A 17593-nucleotide genomic window follows, 5' to 3' on the forward strand; every position below is an offset into this window, starting at 1 on the left:
GAGGAGTAGATAGATTATTATCAAGATTGATGTGCCCCCCTACTGCTTCGGTGTCGGGTAGTGTGTGTGTGTGTGTGTGTGTGTGTGTGTGTGTGTATGTTTGAGAGAGAAGCCAGTCGATAGATTAGTATCAAGATTGAGGTGTCACCCTACTCCTTCGGTGTTGGGAAGTGTGGGGGTGTGGGGGGTAGAATGACACTCACATATCTCTACTCTTATAAAAATAGAGTTGGTGATGATGGTGTTCCTGCCATCCTGCAATATAGGCCATCCGATTTATATCCGACAGATAGGAAGGAAACTATGGCAATTTTACAAAAAGATACCCACACCCCTCTCCGCATTTGCAAATAAGACATTCCTTCGTTCATCCTTTTGTCCCACAAGATAAACTTCTCATACAAATGCATCTTGATGTTCCGTGCAACGCATGGGCATCTTGCTAGTAGGGAGAAGGAGTTTGTGTGACACATATCTAGCTATATTAAGGGATAGGTAGATAGCATATGTGTGAGAGACATTATTATACTTTGAGACATTAGTGGTTGTGAGTGGGCAGAATTAAAGGGGTGGGCATGTTAGACATAGAGAGCGTGTGTGTTTCTGTGTGAGAGACTTGTAGGATGGGGTAGAAATACGAATTTAACCCTGACGGAGGGAGAGAAATACATGAAGTGCGCGTGCGTGATTCCGATGCCCACATGGAAATGAGATATGTATGCGTGTGAGAGAGATTGCACAATTCATTCACGTATTACTATCTAGCGATCGTGGACGTGCATCGCTTGAACATAAGTCGATATCTACTTCGTATCGTGGCCAAAGGTACAATATCGATTCAACACTATAAAGATTGTACACTCACATATAAAAAATCTATTTAAATAAACCTTTTCAGTTGTGCATGCCAAAGTTACAGTGATGTTTCTTCAAACAACCAATGTAGCTATCATGTACATGCACCATTGTTATTCTTGCATTCAAATTCATTAGTCTTGGATGATTTAAGTTTCTATTTTGAAGTAATTTATGTAATATTCATATATGAATTCAACGGGTACGCAATTTATGAAATGGAGGCTATGTAATAATATGAGGTAACACTTTTAAGTAGCTGACTACAATATCCATTTATTTTTGTGCGCCTCTACACTAACACGTCAATTGCATTATGTTTAAAGTAAATAACCAATGCCAATAAATTGTCTATTTACACGAGAAATACATAGGCTGAGCGTTTGATCCCTTTTTTGTGAACGCGCCACTACACCCGTACGATTGATCGTGCCCGTGTGAACGTCCAAGTTATCGGCACATCATCCCGAGTTATTGTCTTTTTTTCTAGTGTGGACACACCAGTTATTAACTGCTGACGCGTGCCCTGTGTACACAGTCTAGCATGACCTTCCCTCTAGCACGGTCCAAAATTAGTTGAAACCGGATACGAATGATCCCGTGGGCGGCAAAATCTCCCGCCTCCTTCTAAAATTTCCGCCACCTTAGTCTTTAGCATGTGAAATACCCCTTTTGTCCTTGGTGCACGGAGACCAACAGTTACAATACCGCCCTCATCTACATGATAGGTCGGGGCTGCTTTGGTAACTTCCGGTTCCCCCCACTACACGGCACCCCCATTTCCTCTCCCCCTCCTGCAAAAACGACTAACTCCATAGCACCAGAGCATCTTACATCACGCCGTCCGTACTTCATCGCCCTTTCTCCCCTCCCCTCTCGAAACCCTAGACTGCTCATCCACCGGCGTACCATAGCCCATTCACTGCCAGTGGCGTCCACCTCGCCGGATCTGCTTCTGCGGCCGCATCTACCCCTCCCACCTCCCCTAGAAACAAGTAGACTACTCATCCAGCACTGTACCACAGCCCATTCAGTGCCGGCCTTGTCCACGGCGTCGGATCTGCTTCGCAGGTACTCTCGTCAACCGCCGCGCATCTGCAGCGGCTCATTCGTACTCGCCACCGGAGACGCTTCATCCACACACCTCGGAGCCGCCCGACTGACGCCCCCGTCGACGGCCTCTGATACTCTTCGCCGCCACCTTCCTCAACCCTACCGGAGCTGCTTCGCCGACCCCTTCGTCAACCCTACCGGAGCCGCTTCACCGACACCATCGTCAACCCTACCGGAGTAGCTTCGCCTACACCATTATCAACCCTACCGGGGTCGCTTTGCCAACTCACAAGTCCACGGCCTCAGATCCGCTTCCTCGCACCCTCATCCATCCTACTAGAGCAGCTTCTAACACCATGTCCACGGCCGCAGATCCGCATCGTCGACACCACACTTAACCCAACCACCGGAGTAGCTTCTGACGCCCCGTCCATGGCCGCAGATCTGCATCGTCGACACCATCCTTAACCCAACCACCGGAGCAGCTTCTGACGCCCCGTCCATGGTCGCAGATCCGCGTCGTCGACACCATCCTTAACCCAACCACCAGAGCAGCTTCACCTACGCCCTCGTTCACGGCCACAGATCCGCTTTGCCCACACCGTAGTCCACCCTACCGGAGCCGCTCCACAAACACCCTACTCGACGGTTCTAGATCTCCTTACCGGACCCCGTCAGCCAGCGCAGCGTCATCACCCTTAACGTTTCTAACTTGATTCCCACGACCTAGGTACTTGTCACCTTTAAACCCATCCAGCATTACCTGCCCGATGTACTTTAAATATACTAACCGGTCGTTGTTACCTGTTATGCAGCTGGCAAAAACTACAAGGATGATGTTCCTTCTGGATCTAACAGCTTGTCCAACCAAGATCCTGGACTGAGGTATTGCTATGATCTTGTAAGCGCGTCTCTCTCTTGTATTGTTTTGTGCCTGCCAGCGTGCTTTGCTAGGATTTTTGACCAGTAATCCCTTTGTGCAGACTATGATTTCTACTACTGGCTGCTAAATTAGATATATAGTTGTCATACATGATACTACCTCGTACCTCCGTTCCTAAATATAAGTCTTTCTAGAGATTCCACTATAGGCTACATATGGAGCAAAATGAGTGAATCTACACTCGGAAATGCATCTATATACATCTGTATGTGGTCCATACGGAAATCTCTACAAAGACATATATTTAGGAACAAGGGCAGTACATTACACAAAATCATAGGTGGCATGTAGGAATTCTAGTGCACTACATTAGGCTCCCTTAGAGTGTCTGCTAGTCCAGCATACAGACTCATGGCTAGTTTATGGTACGCACACAATCATTAATTGGTGGTTTAAATATGCGCAAGGGATATGCAATGTAGTATCATGTAGAGATGTCTGAAATTAGCCGTGTCAACTTGCAGATAGGGTTACACAATGAAAAATTACAACATGTATGTGGCAATTTCATGGAACATCGCAAAAAAGGAGAGGCAGTGGTGAGCCTATACAGTGTGCTATGGTACGTCACTCCTCCATTGCAGTTATTTGTATGCCAGTTCAATTAGCCAAGTTTCTTAGGGACAATTATTATGAGTTATCCTAAGAAAATAAGCACCTGTAAATATAAGCTCCATGTAATAAGCCAACCAGTTCTTTTCATTGCGTTTTCAGCTTATCTTTGGTATGATCAGTGGAAAGTCTACATTGCATTATATTTTTTTCATTTTGCTGCCCATATGGAAATTAATTTGACTTAGAAACATCACAAATTGAACCCAGTGCAGTAATTAATATGATGGGAAAATAGACCATCACTATTTTCTCAAAATGCAAATACAAAGATACCATCTACTTGGCACAATCTACTTTGGTCAATGTTTTCCATAGAGATCCCATTGCCTAATTTAAACGAGAACCCATGACCCACATTTAAATGAAGAACAATTATTTATTGAAATTCGATGGTCCAAGTGGCTGGTTATTATCATATAGCAGCACCACCTGAAAGCATCATATAGCAGCAGGAGCAGCTCATAGCAACTCATCATACAGCAGCAGCAGCAGCAGCTCATAGCAACTCATCATACAGCAGCAGCAGTCTGCAATTCATCATATATCAGCATCAGCTCATAGCAATTCATCATATAACAGCAGCAGGAGCAGCTCATAGCAATTCATCATATAGCAGCGGCAGGAGCAGCTCATAGCAATTCATCATATAGCAGCAGCAGGAGCAACTTATAGCAACTCATCATATAGCAGCAGCAGCAGCTCATAGCAATTCATCATATAGCAGTAGCAGCAGCTCATAGCAACTCATCATACAGCAACAGCAGCTCATAGCAATTCATCATATAGAGAGCAGCAGGAGCAGCTCATCACAATGCATCATATAGCAGCAGCAGAAGCAGCTCATAGCAATTGATCATATAGTGGATCAGAATGAAAATTTGGCAAAATATCAGAGGAGATCCTCACCTTGTTGGATGAGCTCATCCTTCAACGGCACCTCAAGGACATGGCCTGGGAGGAGGGGAGGGGGAATAAGGTGACTTCTGCTGTAGTATGGTATCAGCCGTAGTTGTGCAGCGCCCGCTGGGGTAGTGCGTTGGACGAACCACAGTGGAGCAGCTGCTGGAGACCATGAGAATGAGGGGCGGCGCCAGAGGGAGGAGCAGCCAGGGAGATTTGCCCCTACCCGCCGGCCATGTAGCCTAGCTGGACATAGCATCATCGAGGACCAGGCCAGATGGGACCAGTGGTGACGGCTCGCTGGAGGAACCCTAGTGCTGCAGGCAGGGGATCGAGGTAGAGGGGAAGGGGAGAGGAGATGCAAGCGGGCAGGCAATGAATGCTTGCGTGTTTGTTTTTACTTGAGGGTCAGGTGTGACACGGGCGTCAGCAGTTGCATTTTGAGTGTAATATAGGCAGACAACAGAGTCATTTCACTATTCCCCTTCCCTTCAGTTTTTAGTGAGGTTCTACCCGAAACACCCCCTCCAAAGCGAAATTAGTTAAGCCCAAGCCCATAACTCAAAAATGACTTCTTTATATCTTTTATGGCTTATTTTGACAATATGCCCTGAAAAGGCAGAATCGAACTAGCCCTTAACCTGCAATTCAATTGTGCGTGCAATGATGAATCACTCCTGCCTGCTATCTGTACATTTAGGCATCATCATACATGGCATAACCTAATTCATGTGCATTCCATCGTAGAATCTGGAATGCAATGTTTATGTTAGTTCATACGTTGCACATGATGTTTAAATGCCCCTTAAATCTGGTCAGTCAAGTGATGGTCTTTAAGCCTCCTTCTTTGCTTCTTTTCTTGATATGTAAGATTTGCTCACACATCTGTTCAATTGCTTGTTTGCATCAGCCAGCCATACTAGGACTGTTTGCTTTGATTACTTGTTGTTCTTGACCTAACACTCTAACAGAGCTTGTCAACGATTTAAACACTAAGGGCTGCTATAGTGGGGCCTTGTCTAACTCATAGGTGACATAAAGGTTTGGCTGTACACTACAGTAGGCTCTCCAAGAGTACCTGGAGATCCAGTTCGAAGGTATGCCTAGTTTTTACATAGTGCACACATAGTAAATGCTCATTTCATTGTGTGCAAGTGCAAGAGATACGGCATGTTTCATTATGTGGTGTTGTTTTGTTATAATCTCATCCTTTTGTGTTCACAGACTAGAAAGTATGCATATTTATCTTCCAAGGAGACGAGTAACTAGTTTGTGTCACCTTGCAGAGGGGGTGCAATGAAGATAAGATTGAGGATTTCCAAGTACAAGATGTTAGGAAGGATCCTTGCAAGAGAAGTAGGAGCTACGCTGAGCCTCTTCAACCTGCTACGGTAAGTCACTGTATGCAACTCAACAGTTCAATTCCTTGTTTGTTTCAGGCATAGTTAATTTGCTCCTTTCAATTGCTTTATTTGTCCTCAGTTAATGAGATGCCCAAATAATCATGCCTAATGTTCGGTACTTGTATAACTATTAGTTGACAGAATTAAAGGCCTTACCATTTAATTACTCTGCCGAAGTGTGCCTAAAGCTTTGAAGTCTATTAACCAACTATTATTGCATGAGGCTCACAATCTAGTTTATACTACGCTAATGATTGCATAGTTTTGCCTGCTATAGTATGTTTGTATGAAACCCTCTGCTGTTCATTATGCTCCCTAAGACTTTAACTGAGATACAAAATGGACAACTGCTTGCTAATACGCAATGTGTTGTCTAAATTTGTAACTTGTCTATGTTTTCGATTGGGCCCCAACATCATGCTCCTCTGGTGAACTATGAGGGATTTCTGTATGCAGGCTGCACAGACTATCTTTCTTATAATTTTTAAAATATCACCTGCTTATGCTTCATGACGTGTAACATTATTGTTAGTCCTGTTTTGCCATGTAGTACAAAATATTGTCTTGCTCGCTTCACTGTTGTAACTATATTTTTGCCCTAGTCATGTGTACTTACAGAAACATATCATGATGAAGTGACATCAACACAAAGATCTGCGAGTAGTGCGGCATGGCCTTTATCGAATGATTATGGATTGGAATTGGAATGTGCTGATGTTCTCGAGCATCAACTAGAGGTGGCAAGACAATGTGTACATGATTGTCAACATTTAATCGACAAGTTGAGACTGGACATGCAGGTATTAGATGCAGGAGTAAAAAATGAAACAAGACACTGAGGTAACCATGAAGGAATTGGAGATTTTGCAGACTGAAATTTGTGCTACCTGAATCCAACCAATCGATTATAGTTCAAATGGAGTTAAGTTGATGCGCGTCCATGATGTATGAGTTGTATTTGCCCAGTGTATGTAATATGTTGTTTGTGTATGCTTTATTAACACCTATGCCAACCAATAATGCCCAGTGGGTATAATCGGCTGTAATTTCTTTATTGTATAGTGTAGGATTATTCTACCTTTCTATGCCTTGATCTCTTTGTTGTATAGTGTATGCTTTTTAGAGGTGATAGTATTGAGTAGGATAATTCTTTGAATATGTTATATCGTTCAAACGGGGGCCAACTCGCCCGACCATGGCCCTTCACAGGCCGTATGATCCCATGGGTCATGTACGGGCCGTCGGATCCATGGGCCCTCAATGGGCCGTCGGACCCATGTGCCCTCAATGGGCCGTCGGACCCATGGGCCTTCATTGGGTCGTCGGCTCCATGGGCCTTTAGTGGGCCGTCGGCTCCATGGGCCTCAGTGGTCCGTCGGATCCATGGGCCTTCTACGTCTCGTAGGATCCATGGGCCTTCTACGTCTTGTAGGATCCATGGGCCCTGTAAGGGCCAATTCATTTGTGGGTATTGTACGGGCCTTTAATGGGCAGTAGACGGGCCTTTAATGGAAATCGTACATTTTATGGGCTGACCATAACGGACCATTAATAGGCCGTATTTGGTGATGCTATGAAATCGCCCAACAGATTAACGGTCCACAAACGGGCCGACTGTAACGACGGGCTGAATTTGGCCCACAAGCAGAAAATGACAGTAATGGGCCGTAAGTAACCGAATGCTGCAAATGAGCCCAAGAATAAATGGGCCCTCAGAAGGCTGAAAGATAACTTGGGCTGGAAACGGCCCAATGGAATAACGGGCTGTTAATGGGTATAAAGTGATACACTGATCATTATGGGCCAGTTTCACCACGGACCATTTTTGGGTGTAAAGTGATACACTGTTCATTACGGGCTAGTTTCAACACGGCTCGTTAATGGAGCAATAGTTACAAAGGGCCTCATATGGGCCGAAAGACGTCATGGGCCATACATGGGCCAGAAGTGAAAACGGGCTGGAATCATATTGGATGGCCCAGATGACACTACTGGGCCTAACTCGGATAGGGCGTAATGGGCCTTGGGTTAGCGGGCTGTAAATGGGCTATACGCGAACAGGCCGTTAACAGGCTTTCCATGGGCCGGCCCACCACCTTTTGAGCAAGTCAAACGGGTCGGCCTTTTCACAGGAATGGGCCATTGTTGGGCCGTGCCACGTGTCAACGTATCATAGGCACCTTCTGTCCAATGAGTGGATGACATCTGTCCAACGATGAGCCAACACGTGTTTCCTCCAGCCAATGATGATTTTACACATGGAAAATCCCCATTGGTCGGGGTTGTTAACGGGTTATCGGATCCAAAACCCGACCCGATAGCTTAACGGTGTTCCGTTACGGTGGATGCCACGTGTCGGTCACCCTTGACGAAAGCACTTCTGTGACGCGCGATTTATCGTCATGGAAGTGGACACTTCCATGATGATAATTTTGGTAATGTCATGGAACACTTCTATGATAGCACAGGTATGACTATCTTGATTCTGTCATAAATTTGTCATGGATGTACTTGCATGACAAAAAACGTGACCTACTGTGACAAACACGTATCATCACGGAAGTGTATTTTTTTGTAGTGCTTCCAACGGTGTAAAAACTCGTATCACCATAGTATCTAAGCTGCAAGGTGGATGTGATATTCTATGTCGCTGTCATTTTTGTTCGTAAACTTGCAAAATATGTGTAACTCGTGCCGTTACTTGTCTAACCGCGCAAAGTGTTTGTTCAAAAAACCATCCTATACTGAAATATCGGAACAACACATGGGGGTCCCACTTGTCATTAATCAAACTTGGACCTAAAACTAACAAATCTGAAAGAGGAGATTCGAACTGGCAACCTGGAATACAAAGCGTAATTCGATATCCTGAAACAACAACGGTTGTTGGCTTTGTCCCATAACTTGATTTTATACAGTATTACGTTGAGTAGAGTAGAGGGAGTGCTCATCAACACGTGCATGACCGTTGTCTCACTTACTGGTGGGTCCCAGATCTGTGATCTCAATCTCTCTTCTTTCCATCGTCTAACCTTTGCACGGGCACACACGAAGAGCGGTGCTAGCTTGCCGTGGTGTTATTACAAATAAAAAAAGCTTGGAAAATAGAAGAATCGCCTAGAACAAGAGATGTTGTGGCTGGTCAAGACGGAGCTAACCACATCTATCCTCTGTGCCACGTTTGCATGATGAAGCTGTGTGGCTAGTGGGGTGTTTTCGACCGACTGGCTAGGTCCCGAGGTCGAACAATAGGTACTAGAGTTACTGCCGACGTTTGATACAGTACTCCCTCCGTCTAGGTGAGTAAATCACCGTGACCAAGGAGGAGGGGAAAACGAGAGACCTTAATGTTTACTTGCTAATTAATAGCATTGCATGCAATGAACTAACCACTGCAAGTCGTGTTTGGTAGTCTCAAATCATTAAAAGCATGCACACCCCTCATCTCTTATTGGTTGATATGTCAAGAAACAAGAAACGAGATACTCCCTCCGTCCCACAATATAAGAACATTTTTGACACTACACTAGTGTAAAAAATATTCTTATATTGTGGGACGGAGGGAGTAGAAGTTAATGCACCGCGCCTAAGTGTTTTTGGATTATTTGATTTTCGTAAGATGACTTAGTAGTACACACCTAGATGGAGGGAGTATATTTTTACACGCACATTTTTCCTCCGTGCCGAGACGTGGCACACCCTACCGCGCGGTTTCGGGGTCCTCCTGGGTGGTGCACGCATATATTCTTCCTGACGTGGGACGTCCTACCGCGCATTTCCTGGGTCCTCCTCGGTCGTAGCGCTGAAGCAAGTAAATGAGTCGTCAAATCACGAAAGACCACCTTTCCCGCCGAGTACATCAGTGAAGCACGGTGGCCAGCTAGTTGGGCTAGTTCGACTGATTAGCTAGGCTGCCGCCACATTTGTTTTTTCACCCCTTTTTTTATCTACTTTCCGGCAGGTAAATTTAAATATCCACCGCAGCGTTGCTCTGGTGTTTGGGTGCAGCAGGATTTTTAATTTTTTTTCATTGACGGGAGCAGGCACGGCAGGATTTTTAATTTTTTGATTGACGGGAGCAAGCGCGGCAGCAATTAGTCACAATGACTCCGCCTGTAAAACCCACTGCTCCATGATGTGAGAAGTCGTCGACTGGTGTTTTACCTGGTGAAAACCAAAAGATTCCCCGCTCCTCGGTTGGCTCCCTCCGCCTTCACGTAGATTGCATTGCCTTTCAGCCGTTTCGCCCCCTTTGCTTCCTCTCCCCATTGCTTCTACCTGGTGCCATGGCAGCGCACCAGATCACGAAGTCCAAGGTGAGGCGCCTGACATAGGAGCTCCATGCCAAGGATGCGGAGCTCAGGGGCAAGGACGTGGAGCTCCGTGAGCTCAAGGAGGAGAGGAGTGCCATGCTCCTCCGTTATGTGCAAGAGTTCACGGAGCTTCAAAAGCGGCAGGCGTCCACCACAAAGATGCTCGAGGCGTCGGCGGCGTTGCTGTAGAAAGCGGGAGATACGATAGGCCGTCAGGGGAGCCGGCTGGAGCGTGAGCGGGCCGATCGTGACAAGGTCCAGGATCGCTTCAGCCACTTGGTGAACCAAGTTGCCAAGAACGTGTTGCGGCTGCATGATGCCTACCGTCGTGCCAGCGTGACGATGCCGGTCGTCGGGCTAAACCCGTTTGACCACCCGGTCGACTTCAACGAGTTGTGGCTTCCTGACTTGGTCTCCTTCTTCACCTATATCTCTGAGGAGTTGATCCATCTCCACGCGATGGTGGGGGCTGAGCTGGACAAGGAGGGATTGTGGGATGCCATCGCCGTTGCCGAGCGAATCCTCTCAGGGCTCCGTCACCAGAATCCATTCGTGCCATTGGACGCCGTCTTTGACGAGCTGGTTCCCGTTGACCGGGAGCGGGCTCTGCGGGCGGTTGCACCCTGCATCACCAACACCGTGCGCCTCGAGAAGCAGAGGGACTTCGGTGGTGTTTAGGCGCCCTCTGCATGGGCATGTCCATGTCTCGGTGCAACATGACCATTGGATCAAACTCAGACGGTGAAGATCAGTCACTGTAGCACAAAGCGTGTGGGTGTGTTTGGTTGCATTCTCATCTCAATATAGTTGTTTCCTCTTTGTGTATTTTTGTTAACCTACTAGTGTGGACTCATGCACCCTTCATGTACTCTGCCAAACACCCAAAAGTGGGTCGAGAAGGGAACTTGTGCTCCCATCCCGTGCACCCTTCATACAACCTGTCTAACACTATTCGTGCTTCATATGGTTCATGTTTCGTGGAGTACTATAGCACCATACTCTCTGTGCGCTGTAGACCTACTTCTATTAACATTGATCTCACCGTTCATTCTTGACCGGACAGTCAAAAAAGCGATACTATGTTACATATAGGAGTGGGTGACATGCGCACAACATCATTTGTTATCGTCATATCTTACTACACTAGCAACAAGATTGTCTAGTACTGACGTATGAACCACTGCACATGCCTAGTAGTAGGAGCACTGTGTATGTTCAAGTGGCTGCCGTGTTTCGCACTCCTCCGTCGTAAGAGTGGAAACGCTTGTTGTAATCATTTTTTTCTTTAGAAAAACAATGGACACGCTCTACCGTGCGGATCCTCCTCCAGCCATGCACTAAATTACTCACTTTCGCCAATGTGTAGGACAGCCAGCACCTGGGTCCACCAGCCATGCACTAAATTACTCCGTAGTAGAGTGATGGTAGACTACCCCGATCGAAGCGCTGCAGTAATGCCCAATGAGCCGTCAAATCACAAAACCCCCTCCTTTCCAGCAGTAAGTTGGACGGACGAAGCAACCATCATTTCACTCTTCTCTCTCAGCTTCCTCTCTTGAAGAAAACCCCCACTCGCTTCGCTTCTCCCTCATCTCATTCCTCCTTTCACTCTTCTCTCTCAGCTTCCTCTATTGGATGGACGCTGGAGCACCGGCCAACGTGATGTCTATGGCTCTGGCAAAAACCGTCGAGGCTCATGGTACGAAGAAGCGCAAGCACCCCGCCGAGACTATCGCAGACAAGCTCAAAGACATTGCCCTGTCCAAGCCCCCCTCTCCGGGATCCCTCATTAAGCAAGTCCAGGTAATGTCTCTTGTTGACGATCTTTTTCTCGATCTTGATCATGTTTTTTCATCTAACATGCAGTACTAGTACTGGTAGTACAACTTTCTGGGTGATCTTGCATGTGATTTTAGTGTGCCAAATGACGGTTCTAAATTCCTCTTTTGACCAAAACATGCGAGAGGTTGACACTGATTTCTTATAGATTACTTTCAACTACTCCCTCTGTCCCAAATTTCTTGTCTTAGATTAGTCTACATACGGATGTATCTAATACTAAAATGTGACTTGATACATCCCTATCTAGACAAATCTAAGACAAGAATTTTGGGGCGGAGGGAGTACTTTATGAACATCAATGCTACCTTTGAAGAGGGTATATTTGCCTCAGTAACTTGTGTTATGGATATTGCAAGTAATCCCTCTGCTCTCATGCCTTTGAAGACATGTTCTAGTGTCTTTGTTCACTCATTTCTGTGCGTATACGTAGTCATATATGGAGTATAATATCGAAAATCATCTTATATTTCTGAACGGAGGTAGTAATAAAATATGGTTTCTGTTTGAATTAGAACCAGGTCCGCGGTGGAGATGAAGTTCTCAAAGTCATGCCGTGTGAACTGGAAGACCTGGGGATGAGTTCTACTGCTAAACTATCCAGCTGCTGTGTCCTTGTCGCCACGTGTCCTGAACTAGTGTTTTCCTGTAGCATTGTTGTCAGGCGTGTTCTCGAGGCTGTACTTGACAACAACAATTTCCTAGTTGTGCCTTCGATTACGAAGGGTGTGGTTCTTGTAAAGCTTCCCAACAAATCTAATGCGGCATGTCTTCATCATCATGTTTATGAGTGGAAAGACCACTCTGTTAGGTTCTCCAAGGTTGACAAGATGGTGATGGTGCACGTAGACATCTCTCACGAAGTCCATGGCCTAGTCAGTTATGTGGGGTTTATCCCGTAGGTCGGTAGCAAGAAATAGTCTACAGAGTTTAATTAGTGCAACTTTGCTTGTCTGTAGTAAGTACTATTGTTCAGTACTTGATTTGTGTTTGTGAACCCTGTATTGTTTATTAGTACTACCGGTTTTGGTGTGTGGTCAGTCCTGAGAATGGTTTATGTTAATGTCTGTCCAATCAATTCAGTCTGTATATTTTGAAGTATCCAGATCATCTTTTTTGTGAGGATGGTTTATCAATTATGGTTACACTCCAATATCTGTATGCATTGCAGGGTTTATCGCACCCACCAGGATTTCCAGTCCCATGGATGTTCGGTCCATACAATTTGTCACGAACTTTGGACTGTCCTGCTTGTGGGAGTAGGAGGGGCCCCTGCATGCCAACCGTAGTTGGACGATCAATCTTCTGTTTAGTACTTCAACATAGTGATTTCCTAGTAAGGATTCACTCGTGTCACATCAAGTAAATCTTATTGATTTACTGTCTAAATCTTATTGATTTAATATCATGTTTTCTTTCTTTTCCTGCAATTTTATGATGCAGGTTTTGCCATGTGACATTCATCACCGTTTGGTTTGCTCTATGATGGCTATTTTTGCAGGTTTGACTTCTTATGTCGTGTCAGTAACGAAGGCACTGTCCATCACTTATATTACTAGAAAAAATTCGATCAGTTTGTTGTCTGAGTACAAGCTGAATCCCTATGATGAACTGCAGTTTGGTTTAACAAAAACGCCACAATTAGTCCTTCTCGCGTTTATAAGAAATGAAGAAAAAGACTGGATCAAGGTCACGGATCCTAGTCAAGTTAGAAAGCTGATCATAGCAGACCAGACACAATCGTCGTTGTCTCGCACATCGATACCACCTTCAGCAATGGATCGAGCACTGGCAGTTGCTCTAGCACTGACAGCGGCAGCAGCTCAGTCTGATCCAGTTCAGGATTGGGCACCGACCGCGTCAGCGGATCAGTCTGATCTACCGGAGGATCGGGCATCGACACCGGCACCTGCTCCAACACCGGCACCAGCTCTACAAGGAGCACCATCTCCAGCAGCAGCAGCGGCTTCGGCACCTGCACCAACACTCTCACTTGCATCTGCTCCGGCCCGTGTAGTTGCACCGGCAACAGACTGGGCTGTAATTCGCACTTCATATACCAAAGTCCTTACAAAAACCGACATGTCCACCTTCTTGGTAAGCATTGGCCGCCCAAGTGCTTCGTTCTTTTTTCTTTTCATGTTGTTTAACATGATTCACTGTGTTGATCTAACTGTTTGGGTATGTCTTCTTGTTTGCAAACAGAGAATTCCTAGAGCAACGAGGGAGTCGTTCAACAATCCGTGCGAACGCGGCCAAGTTTCTCTTCCCATGCGCAGCCTTGGTGTGAATGAACCTATTCAATATATCGTAAGTACAAAGGATGGTCGCAGGATGATTGATGCTAAAGGATGGTCAAGGTTCAAATCTAAATCATATCTTGCGGTAGGGGATGATGTCAAAATCGAACTTTCTCGGCAAGGAGAGCTTGTCCAAATCAACTTTGAAATTCTTCAGTAGCAGCACGCAACTGCCGAACTGATCTATCCTCCGAGAGATTTTGATGTAATAATCTGGCATGGTGAAACAAGTGTCATGTGTTCATAAGTAGTACGACAGTATTATTTATCACATTGTATATCATTGATAGAATTGCAACTCTGATTGCTAGTTAGGAACTGTCGTTCGATTTCATTCCAACAACTGCCGTGTGTTATTCAATTTTGTGTATTTGCCTTGCGACAGCATCTAAAACCAGTGTCGTACCGATCGCTTGCAATATGAAAAGCGCTGAGGTAGAACACATGGTCCCCCAAAAATGCAGGGTGGGCCTGCGGCCCAAAGTCCAGAACCGTGAGCCTGTCTAAGTATTATATTCTCAGCTGAACCCCCATAGAAAAAGGTGAACTCCCATAATGCCCGTGCGTTGCACATAACATCAAGATGCATTTGTATGAGTATTTTATCTTGTGAGAGAAAAGGATGAACGAGGGAAGGCCTTATTTGCAAATGTGGAGAGGTCTGTGGGTACCTTTTTGCAAAATTGCCATAGTATCCTTCCTATCCGTCAGATATAAATCGGACGGCCTATATTGCAGGATGGCAAGCACACCATCAACCAACTCATCTATAATGTGTTAAAAACAACTCTGTTTTTTATAATTACTAGCAAGATGCCCATGCGTTGCACGGAACATCAAGATGCATTTGTATGAGTAGTTTATCTTGTGGGAGAAAAGGATGAACGAGGAAAGGCCTTATTTGCAAATGTTGAGTCGGTGTGGGTATCTTTTTGCAAAATTTCCATTTTTCCTTCCTATCCGTCGGATATAAATTGGACGGCTTATATTGCAGGATGGCAGGCACACCATCATCACCAACTTTGTTTTTTATAAGAGTAGAGATATATGTTATATATATTCCCCTTGATTTTTCTTATGTATAAAGTTGTGATATAAAAGATTTGTATATTTCTTTACAGAGGGAGTATCTCTCTGTCAAAAAATATATTTATGTGTAACTAGTTACTCCTGTCTTTCTACTTCCTTTCGCTGATATGTGGGGCAACCGGCAATGGGGTCCATGTGCCATATGCACAAATTAGAGTGCACAACTGCACGATAGACACACCCCGGTCGTAGCGCCGCAGTAATGCCCAATGAGCCGTCAAATCACAACCCCCCCCCCTTTCATCTTTAGCAGTAAGTTGGACGGACGAAGCGGCAATATTTCACTGGGCCTGAATCCCCTTCTCCCTCGTCTGCTTGTTCAGAGAAAACCCCCTCTCAGCGATTGCATAGGGTTTTCTCATGGAGAACTAGGTACAAATTCTTCATCCATCCCGATAAATCCAAGTCCCTTGGTTGCTGGTAATCCTAGGATGGCAGCCGGCGCCGTTGATGCATTTTTCTTCCTACTGAATCTAGTGTGTTTCATTTGCAGTGCCCAAAGTGTGAGGACCCTACAGGTTTCTGCGCCCTCGGCGAGACGCCACACTTGTTCCTTATCATCCTAACACAGCATTTTGAAACGTGCACAGTATGTTCCTAGAATCCTCTTTTCTATCCGGGAGGGTGGGTTTTTTTTTGAACACGCTGTGTTCTCATATTATTTTTCCCGCAGTGCATTATTTGCTCTGCCAGAACACATGTACTCAAGATGCTCGGCCTTGCCATAACTGAATACATTAGTTTAATGGTCACAGTGAAGACAAGCCATGGATATAAGTTCTGAGTTGGGTTCATGAACCAAGAAGATCGCTGCTTTTTTTATGGCCGAACTTGGATAAACTTTCTCAAGTGTTACGGACTGAAAGTTGGCGCACGAATGTTGATGGAAATATAACAACCTGGTCTCATCTTCACTGTGATCTTCCACCCCGACGTTGTTCCAATTGTTCATCCATGTTAGTTTTGTATCTGGTTCTTGCTTGTTGCCTCAATTACTTCTTAATCCACCTATTCTGTCTAACTAATCACAATTTAACTTTACAAGTAGCAACGAATCTCTCACGAAGATGCTACTTCTAACTAATATTTTCTTATAATTGGTGGCACGTGTAGGTTTTTTCAGAGTTAAGCAGTCTGTTCGTTTGTTACTCTGTAATAACTCGGCTGTTACTGATGGCACTGAAGTTGACTGGATCGACATCCACAAGTTCCTACACTTTATTGATCATCTTGAGGTCCTTGTGGGGCATTTCAATGGTGGAAGGCCACGTGGGATATGTGTGCCACTGCTGCACTTGTTGAACAGGTCCAACTGTGTCGAGAAACTTATGGTACGAGCTGTTTTTCGTTATATATGTTGTTCATAAACTATTGCTTATACACAGTTTTATAGCTGTGATCTTCTTGAAACAGGAACTGCCTAGTTCTATTATTCCTATACAGATGCCTGACCATGGTCGGGTCAGACTTGCGCTTGGTCACAACATGATGTTTATGTCGACCTACTCAATTCCCCTTGGAGGTGAAAAGATACTTATTCATGGGTGGTCTCAAATAATGAAGGCCCGTCCATCTTGGAGAATAGGACAGAAGATTATGTTCATGCTTTTCCATGGCTCTAAAGCAAATATCCTGTTTATTGACCACATTGCGAGATGAAGCCGCTTTCAGAAGGTTGTGGATGAGTGGGGTGGCGGTCCTGGGGCTTGGCGGCCTCACACTTGGTTAACTGTAGGCAAACTAGCACTGTTCGAGGCGTGCTCTGTACTGTTGAACCTGTATAAGTACTCATACTGCTTTCAGCTTTGGTTGTTAAGTGCCCCTGCTGGTTTCAGTTAAGGTTGTTAAGTACTCCTGCTGCTTTTACAGTCTGTCGTGTTTCTTCAGTCCTGTCTTCCTCTAGCCGCCAAAACTAAACCAGCGCCGGCGGGGCCGCCTGCTTGTACCTCCCACGGCTGCTGCGCCTCAGCGCATGCATCGCTGCCACACCGTCTCCTAAATCGTTAACGCCGACGTCCTCCGTGTGGTTTGGTGCGCTCGCCATAGCAGCGCCCTCTCGCGTTATCAACATGGTCAACAAACAACAGGAATCGGCAGAAGTACGTGGATAGGATGACAGTAGGGGCCCACCACGTCAGCGTATGGAAAAATAAAATGCTTCCTCCTAGTGTTTTCCTGACATCTGGGACCCACGACATTGTGAGAGTATATAGTCAATAGACAAAAGAACAGCACAAGATCGGCTGACACCTGGGTCTACTCGAGCAGTATTTTTTTTGTTAT

This window comes from Triticum aestivum, chromosome 4B (genome assembly GCF_018294505.1).
Source record: "Triticum aestivum cultivar Chinese Spring chromosome 4B, IWGSC CS RefSeq v2.1, whole genome shotgun sequence".
NCBI classification, from domain to species: domain Eukaryota; kingdom Viridiplantae; phylum Streptophyta; class Magnoliopsida; order Poales; family Poaceae; genus Triticum; species Triticum aestivum.